At 44.1% G+C, this 17,169-nt stretch overlaps 1 protein-coding gene across 1 annotated transcript in view; it reads left to right on the forward strand.

Moving 5' to 3' along the window:
* Positions 1–12,355: 12,355 nt before the first annotated feature.
* Positions 12,356–17,169, forward strand: part of TIAM2 (TIAM Rac1 associated GEF 2) — a 217,946-nt gene continuing 213,132 nt past the window's right edge. The window contains exon 1 of the mRNA XM_072828504.1: positions 12,356–12,370. The gene's annotated coding sequence lies outside the window, so the exon portion shown is untranslated. The remainder of the gene's footprint in view (positions 12,371–17,169) is intronic.

Here is a 17,169-nt window from a genome sequence, read left to right on the forward strand (position 1 = left end):
GTCTGCTTCTCCATCTCCCACTGCCTCTCCCCCTGCTGGCACAGTTTCTCTCTGTCAAATAAATAAATAAAATCTTTTTAAAAAAATTAAAAATGCAAATCAGTTAAGGAAGTCACAAAATAAAAGGATGTAAAATATGACACCATATACTTAAAACATGGTGGGAGAGGACCAAAGAATGGCTTCAAACTTAAGCAACCATCAACTATTATATGCATAAGACATTAAATACAAACCTAATAGTAGCCACAAATCGAAAACCAGTAATAGATATATGTAAAAAATAAAGAGAAAATAATCCAACTCTATCACTCTAGAAAGCCAGGGATGGGGTGCCTGGATGGCTCAGTCAGTTGAGCATCTGACTCTTGGTTTCACCTTGGGTCATGATCTCAGGGTTGTGAGATTGAGCCCTGTATTTTTGGGCTCCAAGCTGATCAGGGATTTTGCTTGAGATCTCCTCTCCCTCCCCATTTTTTTCTCTCTCTCTCAAAATAAATAAACCTTAAGAAAGAAAGAAGAAAAAGAAAGAAAGAAAGAAAGAAAGAAAGAAAGAAAGAAAGAAAGAAAGAAAAAGAAGAAGAAAGAAAGAGAGCTGCTTGAGTGGCTTAGTTGGTTGAGGGTCCGACTCTTAATTTTGGCTCAGGTCATGATCTCAGGGTTGTGAGATTATGCCCCACATTGAACTCCACGCTCAGCAGGGAGTCTGCTTCTCTCCCTCTCTCTCTCACCCCCTGCCCCTCTCCCTTCTCACTCTTTCTCTCTCTCTCTCATAAATAAATAAATAAATAAATAAATAAATAAATAAATAAAATCTTTACATAAAAGAGAGAGAGAAAGAAGAAAAGAAGAAAAGAAAGAAAGAATGCCAGTGAACCTTGAGAGAAGAGAGCAAGAGAAGAAAGGGACAGAGAAGAACTGCAAAAACTATCATAAAACAAGTAACAAAATGTCAACAAGTACATACCTGTCAATAACTACTTTGGAGTGTAAATGGACTAAATGCTCTAATCAAAAGACACAGGGTGACAGAATGGATAAAAAAGGAAGGCCCATCTATATGTTGCCTACAAGAGACTCATTTTAGAGCGAAAGACAGATGCAGATTGAATGCGAAGGATAGAAGAGCATTTTTCATGCAAATGGCAGTGGAAAAAAAAGCCAGAGTAGCAATACTTATATCAGACAAAATGGACTTTAAAACAGATTATAATAAAAGAGAAAGAAGGACACTATAGGGATGCCTGGGTGGCTCAGCAGTTGAGCATCTGCCTTTGGCTCATGGTGTGATCTTGGAGTCCTGGGATTGAGTCCCACATCAGGCTCCCTGCAGGGAGCCCTCTGCCTGCCTTTTCCCTCTGCCTATGTCTCTGCCTCTCCCTGTGTGTCTTTCATGAATAAATAAATAAAATCTAAAAAAAATAGAAAGAAAAGGACACTATATAATCATAAAGGGAATAATCCAGCAAGAAGATATAGATATAACAATTGTAAATATTTATGCACCCAACACGTGAGCACCCAAATCCAAAAAGCAGCTAATAACAAACATACAGGAACTAATCAATAGTAATACAATAATAGTAGGGGACACTAACACTCCATTTACATCCATACAGAGGTCATCCAAACAGAAAATCAAGGAAATGGTGGCTCTGAATGATACATTGGACCAGATGGATTTAACAGATAGATTTAGAACATTCCATCCTAAAACAGGAGGATACACATCATTTTCAAGTGCAGAGAATGGAACATTCTCTGGAATAGATCACATATTAGGCTACAAAACATACCTCAGCAAATTAAAAAAAAAAAAAAAACTGGAGTCATACCATGTATCTCTTTGGACCATAGCACTATGAAACTAGAAATCAATCAGAAGAAAAAAATTTGGAAAGAACACAAATACATGGAGGTTACATGACATGCTACTAAACAGTGAATGTGTCAACTAAGAAATCAAAGATGAAATAAAAAATACTTAGAGACAAATGAAAATGAAAACACAATGGCTCAAAAAATCTTTGGGATGCAGCAAAAGTTGTTCTAAGAAGGAAGTTAATAGCAAAACAGGCCTACCTCAAGAAGCAAGAAACATCTCAACCAACTTAACCTACCCCCAAAGGAGCTAGGAATAAAAAAGAATAAACCCTATAATCTAATACCAGTAGAAGGAAATTTTAAAGACTAGAGGAGAAATAAATGAAATAGAAACAAAGAAACCCAGTAGAACAGAACAACGAAACCACCACCTGGTTCTTTCAAAAGATCAACAAAACTGATAAACTAGCTAGACTCATCAGAGAGAGAAATGACAGAGGAGAAATAAAAACCAACACCACAGAAATACAAAGGATTGTAAGAGAATATTAGCAAAAAATTTATATGGAAAAGTTATATCCCAACAATTTGGACAACCTAGAAAAAATGGATAAATTCATAAAAACATAAAATCTTCCAAAACTGAATCAGGAAGAAATAGAAAATTTGAACAGACCAATTACCAGCAAAGAAATTGAATCAGTAATAAAAAAAAAAACCCTCCCAACAAACAGTGCCAGATGGCTTCACAGGTGAATTCTACCAAACATTTGAAGAAAATTTAATACCTATTATTCTCAAACTAGTCCAAAAAGTAGAATAGGAAGAAAAGCTTCTAAATTTATTCTACGAGGCCAGTATTGCCCTGATACCAAAACCAAGTATATAAATATACTACCAAAAAAGAGAACTGTAGGCCAATATCTCTGATAAACATAGATGTAAAAATTCTCAACAAACTCAACAAAACACTAGCAAACTGAATCAATATATTTAAAAATGCATTCATCATGATCAAGTGGAATTTATTCCTGAGATGTATGGATGGTTCAATATTTGCAAATCAATCAGTGCGACACCTCATTTCAACAAGAGAAAGGATAAAAACCATATGATGATTTTCATAGAGGCAGAAGAAGCATTTGACAGAGTTCAACACCCATTCATGACAAAAACTCTCAACAAAGTAGGTTTAGGGGGAACATACTTCAATATAATAAAGGTCATTTAAGAAGAACTCACAGCTAACATCATCCTTAATGGTGCAAAACAGCTTTTCCCTGGAGGGTATTATGCTGAGTGAAGTAAGTCAGTCGGAGAAGGAAAACATTATATGTTCTCATTCATGTGGGGAATATAAATAATAGTGAAAGGGAATATAAGGGAAGGGGGAAGAAATGTGTGGGAAATATCAGAAAGGGAGACAGAACGTAAAGACTGCTAACTCTGGGAAACAAACTAGGGGTGGTAGAAGGGGAGGAGGGCAGGGGGTGGGAGTGAATGGGTGACGGGCACTGGGGGTTATTCTGTATGTTGGTAAATTGAACACCAATAAAAAATAAATTAAAAAAAAAAAAACAGCTTTTCCATAAGGTCAGGCACAAGACAAGGATGTTTACTCACACCACTTTCATTCAAAATAGTACTGGAAGTCTTAGCCATCGCAGTCAGACAAGAAAAAGAAATAAAAGCCACACAAATTGGTAAGTTTCACTATTTGCAGATGACAGGGTACTGTATATAGAAAACCCTAAATATTCCACAAAAAAATTACTAGAACTGATAAATGTATTCAATAAGTTTACAGCATACAAAATCAATGTACTTGCATCTCATTTCTATATACTACTTATGAAATGGCAGAAAGGGAAATTAAGAAAACAGTCCCATTTATGATTACACCAAAAATAATAAAATACCTAGGAATAAACCTAATCAAAGAGGTGAAAGACCTCTGATAATTATAAAACACTGATGAAAGAAAGTAAAAATGATACAAACAAATAGTTAGGCATTCCATGTTCATAGATTAAAAGGATGAATATTGTTAAAATGTCCATAGTACCCATAGCAGTCTTTAGGAGTCCCCATCAAAATACCAACAGCATTGTCACAGAGCTAGCACTAACAATCCTAAAATTTGCGAGGAATCACAAAAGACACAGAATAACCAAAACAATTTTGAAAAAGAAAAACAAAACTGGAAGTATCACAATCCCAATTTCAAGATATAATACAAAGCTGTAGTAATCAAAATAGTATGGAACTGGCACAACAAGAGACACATAGATCAGTGGAACAGAATAGGAAACTCAGAAATAAACTCACAATTATGTGGTCAATTAATCTTTGACAAAACAGGGAAGAATATCCAATGGAAATATCCAATAAATGGTGTTGGGGAAACTGGACCACTTTCTTACACCATAAACAAAAATAGATTCAAAATGGATGAAAGACCTAAATGTGAGACCTGAAACCATAAAAATCCTAAAAGAGAGCACAGGCAGTAGTAATGTCTCTGGCATCAGCCATAGCAACTTTTTTCTATGTATGTTTCCTGAGGCAAGGAAAACAAAAGCAAAAATAAACTACTGGGATTACATAAAAAGTTTCAAAAAAAAAAAATTTTCTGCACATCAAAGGAAACAATCAACAAAATTAAAAGGCACCCACAACTATATGGTCAACTAATCCTCAACAAACCAGGAAAGAATATCCAGTAAAAAAAAGATAGCCTCTTTGGGGTGCCTGGGTGGTTCAGTTGGTTAAATATGTGCCTTCGGCTCTGGTCATGATCCCTGTGTCTTGAGATCGAGCCCCACGTCGGGGCTCCCTGCTCAGTGTCTCCCTCTCCCTCTGCTCCTCCCCCTGCTCATGCTCTCTCTCTCTTTCTCTCTCATAAATAAACAAATAAACAAACAAACAAACAAATAAATAAATAAATAAATAAAATCTTTTTAAAAAAAGTCTCTTTAACAAAAGATGTTGGGAAAACTGGTCAGCAACATGCAGAAAAAATGAAACTGGATCACTTTCTTACATCATACACAAAAACAAATTCAAAATGGATAAAAGACTTTAGTATGAGATAGGAAACCATCAAAATCCTAGAGAACACAAGCAGAAACCTCTTTGACCTTTGGCTGTAACAGCTTCTTACTAGACATGTCACCATAGGCAAGGGAAACAAAAGGAAAAATGAATTACTGAGACTTCATAAAAAAACAAAAGCTTCTACACTGTGAAGGAAACAATCAATAAACTAAACTATGAGATACTACCTAACATCTGTCAGAATGGCTAAAATTAACAACACAAGAAACAATGGGGGTTGGCAAGGATGCAGAGAAAGGGAAACCCTTTTGTACTGTTGGTGGGAATGCAAACTGGTGCAGCCACTCTGGAGAACAATATGGGGATTCCTCAAAAAGGTAAAAATAGAACTACCCTATGATCCAGCAATTGTACTATTAGGTATTTACCCAAAGGATACAAAAATATGGATTGGAAGGTGTACATGCACCCCGATGTTTATAGCAGCATTATCAACAATAGCCAAACTATGGAGAGAGCCCCAATGTCCATCCAAATGTCATGGATAGATGAATAGATAAAGAAGATGTGGGATACACACACACACACACACACACACACACTTGAATATTACTTGGCCATCAAAAAGAATGAAATCTTGCCATTTACAATGACATGGAAGGAGCTAGAGTGTATTATGCTAAGTGAAATAAGTCAGAGAAAGACAAATACCGTATGATTTCACTCATATGTGAAATGTAAGAAAGAAAATAGATGAACGTATGGGAAGGGGAAAAATTAAAAAAAGAGAGAAATAAGCCATATGACACTTTTAGCAATAGAGAACAAATGAGAGTTAGTTGATGGAGGAGGGGGTAGGGGATGAGCTAGATGGGTCATAGGGATTAAGGGGGGCACTTATGATGAGCACCAGGGTGTTGTATGTAAGTGATGAATCACTGAATTCTACTCCAGAAACCAATACTGCACTGTATATTAGCTGTCTAAAATTTATATAAATTAAAAAAAATAATAAAAAAAAACAATAGAAAGGCTGTTCAATTTGGCTCAGTATGATATTTAAGGGTTTTTTTTTTGGTAACTATTTTTCTTGTTTACAAAAGTAATTCATGTTCATTGTAGACATTTTGGAAAATAAATTCTAAAAGAAAAAAAGAAAAACTAAACTAAAAGGCAACTTACTGAATGGGAGAAGATATTTGCAAATGACATATCTAATGAAAGGTTAATATCCAAAATATATAAAGAACTTACACAACTCAACACCCAAGAAACAAACAATCCAATTAAAAAATGGGCAGAAAACATGAACAGAATTTCTCTGAAGAAGACATACAGATGGCCAATAGATACATGAAGAGATGTTCTACATCACTCATCATCAGGGAAATGCAAATCAAAACCATAATGAGATAGTACCTCCCACTTGTCAGAATGGGTAAAATAAAAAACACAGGAAACAGCAGGTATTGCCTAAGATGTGAGAAAAAGAACCCTTGAGCATTGTTCATGGGAATGCAAACTGGTGCAACCACTCTGGAAAACAGTATGGGGGTTCCTCAAACATTACAAATAGAATTACCATATGATCCAGTAATTCCACTACTGGGTATGTGCTCAAAGAAAACAAAAACATTAATTCGAAAAGATATATGTACCCCTATGTTTATTGCAGCATTATTTACAACGGCCAAGATATAAAAGCAGCCCAAGTGTCCACCGATAGGTGAATGGATGAAGATGTGGTATACATACAATGGACTATTATTCAGCCATAAAAAAGATGAGATCTTGCCATTTGCAACTGCATCGATGGAGCTATAGGGTATAAGGCTCAGTGAAATAGGTTAGAGAAAAACAAATATCATATGATTTCACTCATATGCAGAATTTAAGAAACAAAACAAAGAAAAAAAGAAACACAAAAAACCAGACTCTTAACTACAGAGAACAAACTGGTAGTTACCAGAGGGGAGTTGGGTGGGGGGATGGGTGAAACAGGTGAAGGGGATAATACACTCACCATGATGAGCACTCAGTAATGTACTGAATTGTTGAATCCCTATATTGTACACCTGAAACTAATATAACGCTATGTTAAGTACATTGGATTAAAATTTAAAACAAAGAAAGAAAAAAAAGATTTAAAAAAAGTTGGGCCCTATGAACTTGGCAGTGTGAAGGAAAACTGATTTCAGGAGAAAGAAGATCCATCACTCATGTGTGCAGGTGAGCACACACATAGTGCATGACTCTACTTCTCAACTACACACCATACACACACGCAAATGATTTTAAGGCGATGGATCTAGAAGGTGGATCTAGAGTTTGGGGTTAAACACAACTATTTGGGATTATAATCACCCCTACTGCTTTCTTTCTTTCAGGAGTTGAAAAATGCAGTGAAGTAAATCGTGCAAGTTTTCGAGCAGCCAGAGGAAAGACCCATTTATAAGTGACCAAGTTAATCTTCAGAAAGGAGAGATGTGGCCTTCCTTGAAAAGGCTAACTTCTAGAAATCTCAACTTGTCCAGAATTAGCCTGACACATTGGCAGAGTGGCCTGTAGATGCTGGAGAGACAGCTGGACTGGAGCCATTGTGGTCTTTGCTTCTCTACTAGATCCTGGGGTTGCTGGGATGGACAATGCCAGTAGCCCATTAATGTTAAGGGCATGAAGTAATAGAAGGGCACTTAGTGGAAGTAACTTCTGCTGGAATCCTCATTTTTGCCCACGAACAGGCTGTAATACTGCTTTTGAGCTCTGTGGAGATATGTATTAAACACAGTCATTCTTGAGGGGTGTTGCGTGTGTGCGTGGTATTGTTTTTGTAGCCAGTGGGTTCTAGGCTGCAGCAGAGGCTTTACATGGCAGGAAGACATCTTTCCTCAGGTGCTGGGAAAGAAAGAAAAAGGAGCAAAAACTTAGAAAAAATAATCTTCCCAAAGTGAGAAAGGTGTTTTATTTTATTTTTTTAAATTTTATTTATTTATTCATGAGAGACACAGAGAAAGAGACAGAGAGAGGCAGAGACACAGGCAGAGGGAGAAGCAGGCGCCATGCAGGGAGCCCGATATGGGACTCAATCCCAGGACCCTGGGCTGAAGGCGGCGCTAAACCGCTGAGCCACCTAGGCCACCCAAGAAAGGTGTTTTAAGAAAACTTTTGTTGACATAGAACTTGGCAGGGATGATTTGCTGGTTGATGTCATTAGCTCAGTGTCCCTCTTTTTATTTTATTTTATTTTATTTTATTTTATTTTATTTTATTTTATTTTATTTTATTTTATTTTATTTTATTTATTTTATTTATTTTATTTGAAAGAGAGAGAGCACAAGCAGGGGCCAGAGGGAGAGGGAGAAGCAGATTCCCCCATAAGCTGGGAGCCGGATGCAGGGCTCCATCCCAGGACCCTGGGATCATTACCTGAGCCAAAGGCAGACACTTAACCAACTGAGCCACCCAGGTGCCCTGCTCAGTGTCCTTCTATCAGAAATACTGCATAGCCCTGGAAAGAGTTTAGAGATGAAACTCATTTCTGTAAACACGGCCGGGGACCTTCTATGTGCCAAGAGATGTGGAGAAAAAGGTGAATTGGGGATGACCTTTTACTTCGAGTTTAGATTTGGGTAATTTAAGTAAAGATTCCACCAGAGACAATAATGACATGGGTATTTCTAGGAAGTGGGATTATAGCTAATATTATTTTCAACTTTTTAGAAAAGGATAGGAAACTCTGGCTGATTAGTTTTGATGGCCATAAAGTGAGTGGATGGTGAGGAGAATGCGGCTGCCTTTTTAAAAACTTCATGCTGTTCTTGTCTTTGCCACGCCTGGAAATTTGAATTTATCTTTGGGAATAGATTTGCTTTGATCAGGCCTTTGGTTCTTCTACAGGGAAGCCAGTCTTGCCAGATAATGAAGATAGTCCAAAGTAACTTCTTGATTGTGCTGCATCCCCCTGGATCTTCTTTCTCTTTGCTCACTCAACCCCACCTTGAGAGAGTTTTGTCTCTTCTGTCAACAATCTTTACCTGGGGCACTTCAGCCACACCCAGGGCTATGCTTTATTTCTACAGGCCAGTTACTTTTCAGTCTCTGTTTCTAGGCTCAACCTTTGCTCTGAACCCTAGTCTCATATTCTCCCCATGCCCTTCCCAGATGTACTCTTCAGTCTTTTCTCCACCCCCAGCTAGACTGGTGCTTAAAATCCTCCAGTGGGTTCTCATTGTTGGAAGGATAAAATCCAAAATTCTTAACATGCCTACATGAGCATGCGTGACTGCCTTTTATTTGCCTCTTTGGCCTCATCTCCTGTGGCTCTGTCCTTAAAGCCTTTCTTCAGATGGGTCCAGCTCTTTCCCACCTCAGAACCTCAAATTCACCATTTCCCTTTTCTAGAATATTCCAACTCAGTCATCCTTCAGAGCTCAGCTAAATGTTGCTTTTTCCAGGGCTTCCTCTCTAATTCCTTTTGGCTATGTTAACTCTCATTATTATATTCTCTGCATCTTTAGCAAAGATATAAAAAAGAACTATATGTAAAATGGTTTGTTTACTATCTATCTCCCTCAGATTGCAATGATCTACAGTGCCAGGTGCTGAGTGGCACTCCACTCCAGAAGTGGATTAATAAATGAGTTTAGTTATTGGGGGACAAAGTTTCTCTTCTTAACATAACATGTAAGTTTGTCTTTATTGCAGACAGAGCTGCATCTCTGCAGATTATTCTGTATTTAATGGAGCAGGACTCCGTGAAGGTGAAGAGAAACTTGTCTCTTTCTTGCTAGGCCCTCGTGGCATTGGTGGGGGGGCCTAGACTCTGGTGGGGGGCACATGCTGGTTGTCTGCACGGGACTCCAGCTAAGGAGAGAGACACCCTTTAGGGAGTTCTGTGAATGGTTTCACATTTTGGGGACCATTATTAGGTCTTAACTTTTTTTCTTTTCCTTTCTGTACTCCCCATTTCCCTAAGCCTTCTATTTGATTTGGTTGAGCCTGACAACTTGGCCATAGCTGTGCTCTGAGGAACGAGGGGAGAAGGTGTCCCTGCCTCCATGTGGGGCAATGCTGTAGAGAGGAAATGCTGAGACAGCTTACAGGAGAGGGCACTACCGTCAGGAACAACAAGGCCAGCTGAGGGGACAAGATCTGTAAACATGACAGTGTTCATCTGGAACATGGAGGCGTATTTTGGGAGGGGAAATGACAACACCTGGACTTTTTGAGGTTGCATAGCATGCTGGTTACCAACTCATTGCCCATCTGTTCCAAACTCACCCTTTTGGCTTCTCTGTAAAAATGGATCTGGGCCTTTTATAGAATTTCCTCTGCCAGCTGGCTTGTTAAATGTCAGTATGGGGTGTGGAGGAGATACTGCAGGAGGACAGAGTGCTGCCTGCTGGCTGCCACACCCTTGCTTGGCCAGCTTCTGTATTTTGGGCAGTTTCTCCAGCACCAGGATCCTGCAGTGCAGGCAGCCAGCAGCTTCTCCCAGCACCTTGCTTTTTGGGTGATTTTGCAGTGAAATCCTTCCATGAGATACCTCTCTGTGAGCAGCTTTTCTCACAACCTCAGGGGGAGATTATTAGAAAATTGCAGAGTGTGGATTTCCAACAAGTTCCCTGGCCTGACAACATAGTGACTTCTCTGCCATTCAGTGAGCCATGGCCATGCTCTCTCCAGGAGGGTGTGGGCGCAAGTCTGGCAAAGCAGGAGGCTCATCCTTTGGTGCTCTATCTCAGCCCTAGGCGCAGTGGCTGCTCCTAAATCCTTGTATTTGTTATGCCTATTTTCTTTTGAGCTCTCTTTACTTCTCACTTGCCAATCCCTCATTGCTCCAAATCCTGTTGTAGTTAAAGATTCGTTATATTAAACTTTCACTGTTTAATTGCTATGTGGTTTCTCCCTCCTGACTGGACACCTACTGAAACACATGAAATGGGGGCTCAGACTCTGGTTAATCGGCTTTAAAAAGCGGTCCCTAGAAGCCTGGGCAAGTTGGAGGTATTTGGGTTGTGTGTATTTTTCCAAGTTTGTGCAATGAACATATTACTTGTAAAATTGGGAAAAAATAAATTTTATAAAATAGTGTGGAGAAATGGCAATATCAGAAGGGGGAAACTATACTTAAAAAAAAAAAAAAGACCCCATTGTGGTAGGTCAGAAATAAGTCATGAGCTAAGTGGGAAAAGCTCCTCAGAGGAGGTGATGGTTGAATTGAGTATTGAAGGATGAGTGGAGCCAGGAGGCGTTTTCCTAAGTAGAGGTGCACCTGTGCAGGTGTGGCGACAGGGCCAGGGAGAGCCTACGGAGGTGGGAAGGGGTCAGTTACCAGTTCAGCGAGCAGAGCCTGTATCAGGGGAAGATGGAGAGCCGGGCCCATCTGATCCCAGCGAACCCTTGGGGCTTCATTTAAAAATCTGTATCTGTGCGTGGGAGAGTTGATTCAGTTTGTCTTCTAGATTGTGGGCAGCTGTGAGAATCTTCCTCCGGCTGCCTTGGAGCTTAATTGACCAAAGAAAGGCCCTGGCTTTTGTACTCTGAAATTCATCTCTGGGGCTGTGTCCACGGCCACACTTCCCAGCCAAGGAGTGGCAGAGACATGGATGCTGGGCAGGTGGGTCCCAAGGAGAATTGGGAATGGAGGACTCAGGATGATCCTCCTTAGACTGCAGGGGGGCGAGGGGGACTGCTTCCGTCTTTCCCTCACTGGGATCCCGCGTGCATAAAGCGTGCTCTCTCCCTTCCCCATTCAATCCCACAGCCATTTCCCCTAAGAAGTCCTTCCAGGCTCGGCGCGTCTGGGCGCCTGCTCCTCGGGGGACCCCACCTGGACCACATCTCCCCTTCCCTGTCCTCCGCAGGGGGCCGCGTGGAGGCCCGCAGCCCTCCCCGCGCCTCCCGACCCTCGGGGTTACTCGGACTCTCTCCTACACCCCTCAGCGTCTCCAGCTCCAAGGTCCGGATTCCCGCGCGCCCTCCGGTCTCCACTCAGGCGTCGCCGGCCTCCCTCGACGAGACCGGGGGCTCGTCCCGCTGCTGTCCCCGGGGTACCCGAGGGCCGTCCTCGCCGGGCTCAGCTCCCCGGGGAAGGCCCTGGAGCCCGGGCTCGGGGGGGCGCGGAGAGCCGGGGAGGGCCGCTGTGCGCGCTGGGCGCGTCCCTGAGCCAGCCCGCGAGGCGACGGTCGGGGCCGGGCGGCGGGGGCTCGGCGCGGGCCGGGGAGGGGCCGAGGAGGGGCCGGGGCGGAGGGGAGGGCTGGGCGGGGAGGGAGGCGGGCCGAGCGGCCCGGGAGGAGGCGCGGCCCCTCTCGCCGCCACAGGCGCTGCGCGCAGGGCGAGGGCCGCCGCGGCCGCCGGGAGGACCGAGGGACGCGGCGACCTCTCGAGCCCCGCGCCGCCGGCGTGCCCGCGGGGCCCCGGGCCGGGGGCGCAGCGGGCGGGGCGGGAGCAGCCGGGAGGCCGGCGGGCGGCGGGCGCTGGAGCCGAGGTAAGGGGCGCGGGCGGCGGCGGGCGGGAGGGTGCGCCCCGGCCCCGGTCCCTGCCCCGGTCCCTGCCCCGGCCCCTGCCCCTGCCCCGTCGCCGCTCCCGGCGGCCGCCTCCTCTGCGGGCGGCCCGGCCCGCCGTCCCGCCTCCCCTCCGCTCCGCTTTGTTTCCCCGCGCGGCGCCCCCTTACCCCGGGAGGGAGCTGGGTGGGGGGCGGGAGCGGGACGCGGACCCCGCGGACCCCGCGGACCCCGCGGACCCCGCGGACCCCGCGGACCCCGCGGACGGCGGCAGCGCGGGCACCGCTCTCCTCCGCCGGGCGCCGCGGGCGCGCAGGGCTCCCGGGCCGGGCCGGGCCGAGCCGTCGTGGGGGCGCGCGGCGGAGCCCGGGGAGGGGCCGGGGAGCAGGTCGCGGCCCGCGGAGGCTCAGCTTGCAGAGGCGCGGGCCCCCCGGCGCTGGGGCCTGCGGGCTGGGGAGGGGGCGTCGGGGAGAGCGGTGGGGGGGCACCGGCCGCTCCGCGCCCTCCGCGCCCGCCGGGCCCTGCTCCTGGGGGGGAGGGAGGCATCGGGGAGAGCCGGGGGCGGGGGGGGCACCAGCCTCTCCGCGGCTGCCCCACCGAGTGTCCCCGACGGGCCCTGCTCCTGGGGAGGGGGTAGGGGGGCGTCGGGGAGAGCCGGGGGCTGGGGGGGGGGCACCAGCCCCTCCGCGCCCGCCCCACCCCGCGGAGCGCCCCGACGGGCCCTGCTCCTGGGGACTGGGGGGGGAGCGAGGTGCCAAGTTTCTGGGAAAGCCGACACATTGTGTCCCAAATGGATCATATTCACCAAAACCAGTTAAGGAAGAAAAGAGTCCTTTCTTCCCACAATTGACTGCGGACAGCCGCCTGGAGGCGCGGAGTAAGATTGCCCAGGGGAGTCTATCTTTAAGAAACGGTGAAACTTAGTATGGATGAGCTTCGGCCCCTTCTTACTTTTTAAACTAGCAAAATGGGGGTGACTTTATTTAATTGGGGAGAGGGAGAGCGAGGAGGCTGCTTGGCTCTGAAACTCGTTCTGTGCCTGGGGAGGTTTTTCTGCGTTGCCTCCGCCCCGACCCTGTAACAGGCAGCCTGGCTTCCCCTGAAATCTTCCAGGCAGCCTTGGGCCCTGATAAGACGTTTATTTCTAGGTGGTGAAGGTCTTGGGTTCCCATCTTATGATCGTTCACCCATTCTACCTCCTGTTTCACAAATGCTGCTGACAAAATTATTTTAATGGATAACACCTGGCTATCACCAATTCCCTCTCCAATGGTTTAAGCTGGGGCGTCCCTAGAAGTTTTTAAAATAAGTCTTAACAAGTTTCTTACAGGTGCAGACCATATGCTATAAATATTTCAGACCTAGGCTCTGAATAAAAGGTGTCAATTACTAGGCTTATAATTTGAACATAACCAATAGAACTTGAGTATATACATATTTAAAGATCATTCCTGGTATTCTTTTTTTTTTTTTTTAAAGATTTTATTTATTCATGAGAGAGAGCAAGAGAGAGGCAGAGACACAGGCAGAAGGAGAAGCAGGCTCTATGAAGGGAGGTGGATGTGGGACTCGATACCAGGACTCCAGGATCATACCCTGAGCCCAAGGCAGACGCTAAACCACTGAGCTACCCAGGTGGCCCCTTTCCTGGTATTCTTGAAGGTTTTTAATATTCTAAAAATGAAGTGTCAAAAAAAAAAAACTTGGTGCCTCTTCCATTGGATTTTGCCTGCTTGGCTTATAGGATAAGACTTGTTGCTTTAGGGTATCAGAGCTTTTTGTGATTGGCAAATGTAAAAACAATATGGCAAAGTATTCTTGAGGTAGAGTTTATTTTCAGTGGCAAAACAAGCCCCTAGTGATATCAGAATCCGTTTCCACACCTTAACATGTCATGCCATATAAGGTGCTTCATAATCTGGCTCCTGCCTGCCTTTTCGTTCTTGTCCAGGGACTGTTCCCTGAGTTCCCCGCCCTCTCCTTACACACATGCACTACACACTGCCAAACACATCATACTACTTCCAAGTTGTCATTTCTAGATCACTATCTGGAATGAATGAACGTTGCGCTTACAGTCTTTTTATACTGATTCCCATCTGCTGTTTACCCACACATCCTTCATGTGTCAGTCAAATACCTTCTCCAGGAGCCTTTTCTTCCCCCTTATCTTTAGGCATTTAAGCTCTTTTTCTTACAGTAGGCAGTGCCTCTACTAGAGCATGATTTTTTAAAAACACATTTAGCTATGCTACCTTGTACAGTTGTGCATGTTCACTGCCCAAGGTTATCCTCTCTGGTGGGCAAGTAGAGGCAGAGATCCAGTTTGCACCCCACTTACCAAATCCCATCTCTAGTGGAACAGGGCATCTTTTGTAATTCACCCAAAAACACAGTGTGGGCTAGTGATGGCCCTGCTTCATTCTGTTGCTCTACTCAGCATCCATCACAGAGGCTGACAGAGTAGGAGCTCAATTAAGGTTCCCAGAGTGAGTGAGAAAAGAAAGGATCACTTCTATGTGACTCTAGAAAATTCTGAAGCAAGTGTTTGGGGGAAGATTTCTCAGATAAGTCAGCATATAGGAATGTGCTTCAGTTTGCTGTATCTTATGTCTGGCTGTTCAGGGTGATTCTTAGATGTCTTCTACTTGATTACAGGGAAGAATCTGGGAGTATGAATTTATAGGTGGGCATCAGATATGTGTGCCAACATGTAGTGGACCTCCTAAGCTGCTTTTTAAGGCACTAAGGTTTACGTCTGATCATGATTTGCTGAGAAGGGTACAAGAATCTTGAAAGTAAGGCCATTAAAGAGCTTTGCTTATATTAACGCTTAATAAGTTCAATTGAAGTGTCATTTTGTGTAAGAACTTAAGTCATCTGAAAAATAAAATTTTATAAGATTGTGGTATAAAATATACTCGTCATTGTCAAGAGAACTTCCCGATTGTGTGGAATCCTGAAATCTCTAGAATTCATAGCACAGAATAACTTTAAAGATAATATGGGCCAGTTTTCCCATTTTTTTATAGAGGAGGAACTCTAGTACCAGGGCCTTGTCTAAGGTCACAGAGCTTATTATGTAGGAGCATAGCCAGGAAGAGCATTCATATTTTCTGGCTCTTAACTCATTGTTTATTCAGATACCTTTTCAGGTACTGGCAGTCTGTACATTCCATTGTTGGCTTCAGTTGGAAAATCTTGCATAATTTCTCAGGGAAAGGGAAGATTTCCAGCACCAAACACAGTGCCTGGTGTCAAATTGCCATATGATAAATATTTGCTAAATGAAGGCGTGAATGAATGAGCCAGTTGATAGTTTACTTAAAGGAATTATTTGAGATAGCACAAACCAAAGTCCTTTGAGTCCATTATGGTGCCATTTGGCCACAAGTGCAATAAAATAACACTTTTTGTTGGATAAATTTCATGGAAGAGCTGGGTAGGAATTCTTTTCTATAAACAAACAATGCCAGAACTCCTGACAAGGCATCAGGACTTGGAATCAGTAGGTCTTGCCAAAAACTAGCCTTGATTCTGCAAGCCTTACACATCACCAGCCCTAGTTTCTTCATGTAACCTCCTAAGTGTCAGAATTATTAGAAGGGTCGAATGAGCTGACGTGTGAAAGTACTTTGCACACTTTGGAACACTGAATAGTAACAACAGGAGGGAATCTGGCAGGAAGTGTCTACCAGGCACTGTGCTAGGCTTTGCGTCCACCTGGTCCCATTAATTCCTTTGAAGAGAGCACTGAGGCTTTTGCAGAAGGAGGAAGGAACTGAAGCCGACACTGCTCTTCAAGATGGACTAGACATTTAGTGAGCTCTTAGGTTGTATTAAGTACCTTAAAACTTTGAAGTAAGAGAACTTCCAGCAGAGAGGAAAGGCAAGAGACATTGTGACAGAAGAGCAGATCACTTGAGCAAGTCACCTTTTTTGGCAGAGGAGATTTGCATTTTAAACCATGCCCCTGGTAGGTTTGTGGTGGGTGGATGTAGGAAGCCTGGGCTGGGGGAAGGAGGAGCAGTTGTTATAGGGCAGATGCTGAAAGGCAGTGGTGTAGAGGGCTAGGGACTGACAGGGTTTCCTTGAGCTAGATAGTGAAATGGGCTTGGTGAGTGACAGTGTGGTGGGCAGGGAGGATTGCGTCCAGTTGAGGGTGTTCACTGATCTCAGCGATGTTGAAGAAGGTTGGGAACATGTGGGGGCCCTTCACCCAACTTCACCGAGTAATGCAGTCACACAGCTGACCCACCTCTGCCTGTTTCCCTTTCATCCTGTCAACACTTGGCATGTCTGTAATTGTAGGTGAATCAAGGATCTTCCTAACAACCTAGAATTTGAAAGCTTTTATTTTCATGGCTGGGTTCAGAATTTTAAGAAAGAGCCAGAAGCTCCCAATCTGAAGCCTGCCCGCAGACCAGGGCCAGTAGATACAGGCTGGTGGCCCCAGGAGGTGCCCCTTCCAGGGGCGTGTGGTGTGTTTCCTGTCTTGGATTCCGCCTGCCGTGGGATCCGGCCCGCTCCTCTCCAGGCATTCCTTCCAGCTGGAAGTTGGTCTGCTTTGTTTCCATTTATGAGGTTTGTAGATTGAGTAACAGAATCTGGACTGCAGCTTTCATTGTGTTTTCATGGTGTTGGGTTACGAGGTTTCTTTTAAATTCATGGTTAGATTTCTGACTGTGTCTCTTGGACGTAGCTCTTCAGGAGTTCCCATTACTGATGCCTTTGCATCGGGAACAAGAGGCAAAACTGGAATTTTGAAGGTTCTCTTGTCATT

The sequence above is a fragment of the Canis lupus genome, chromosome 1, assembly GCF_048164855.1.
Source record: "Canis lupus baileyi chromosome 1, mCanLup2.hap1, whole genome shotgun sequence".
NCBI lineage: Eukaryota > Metazoa > Chordata > Mammalia > Carnivora > Canidae > Canis > Canis lupus.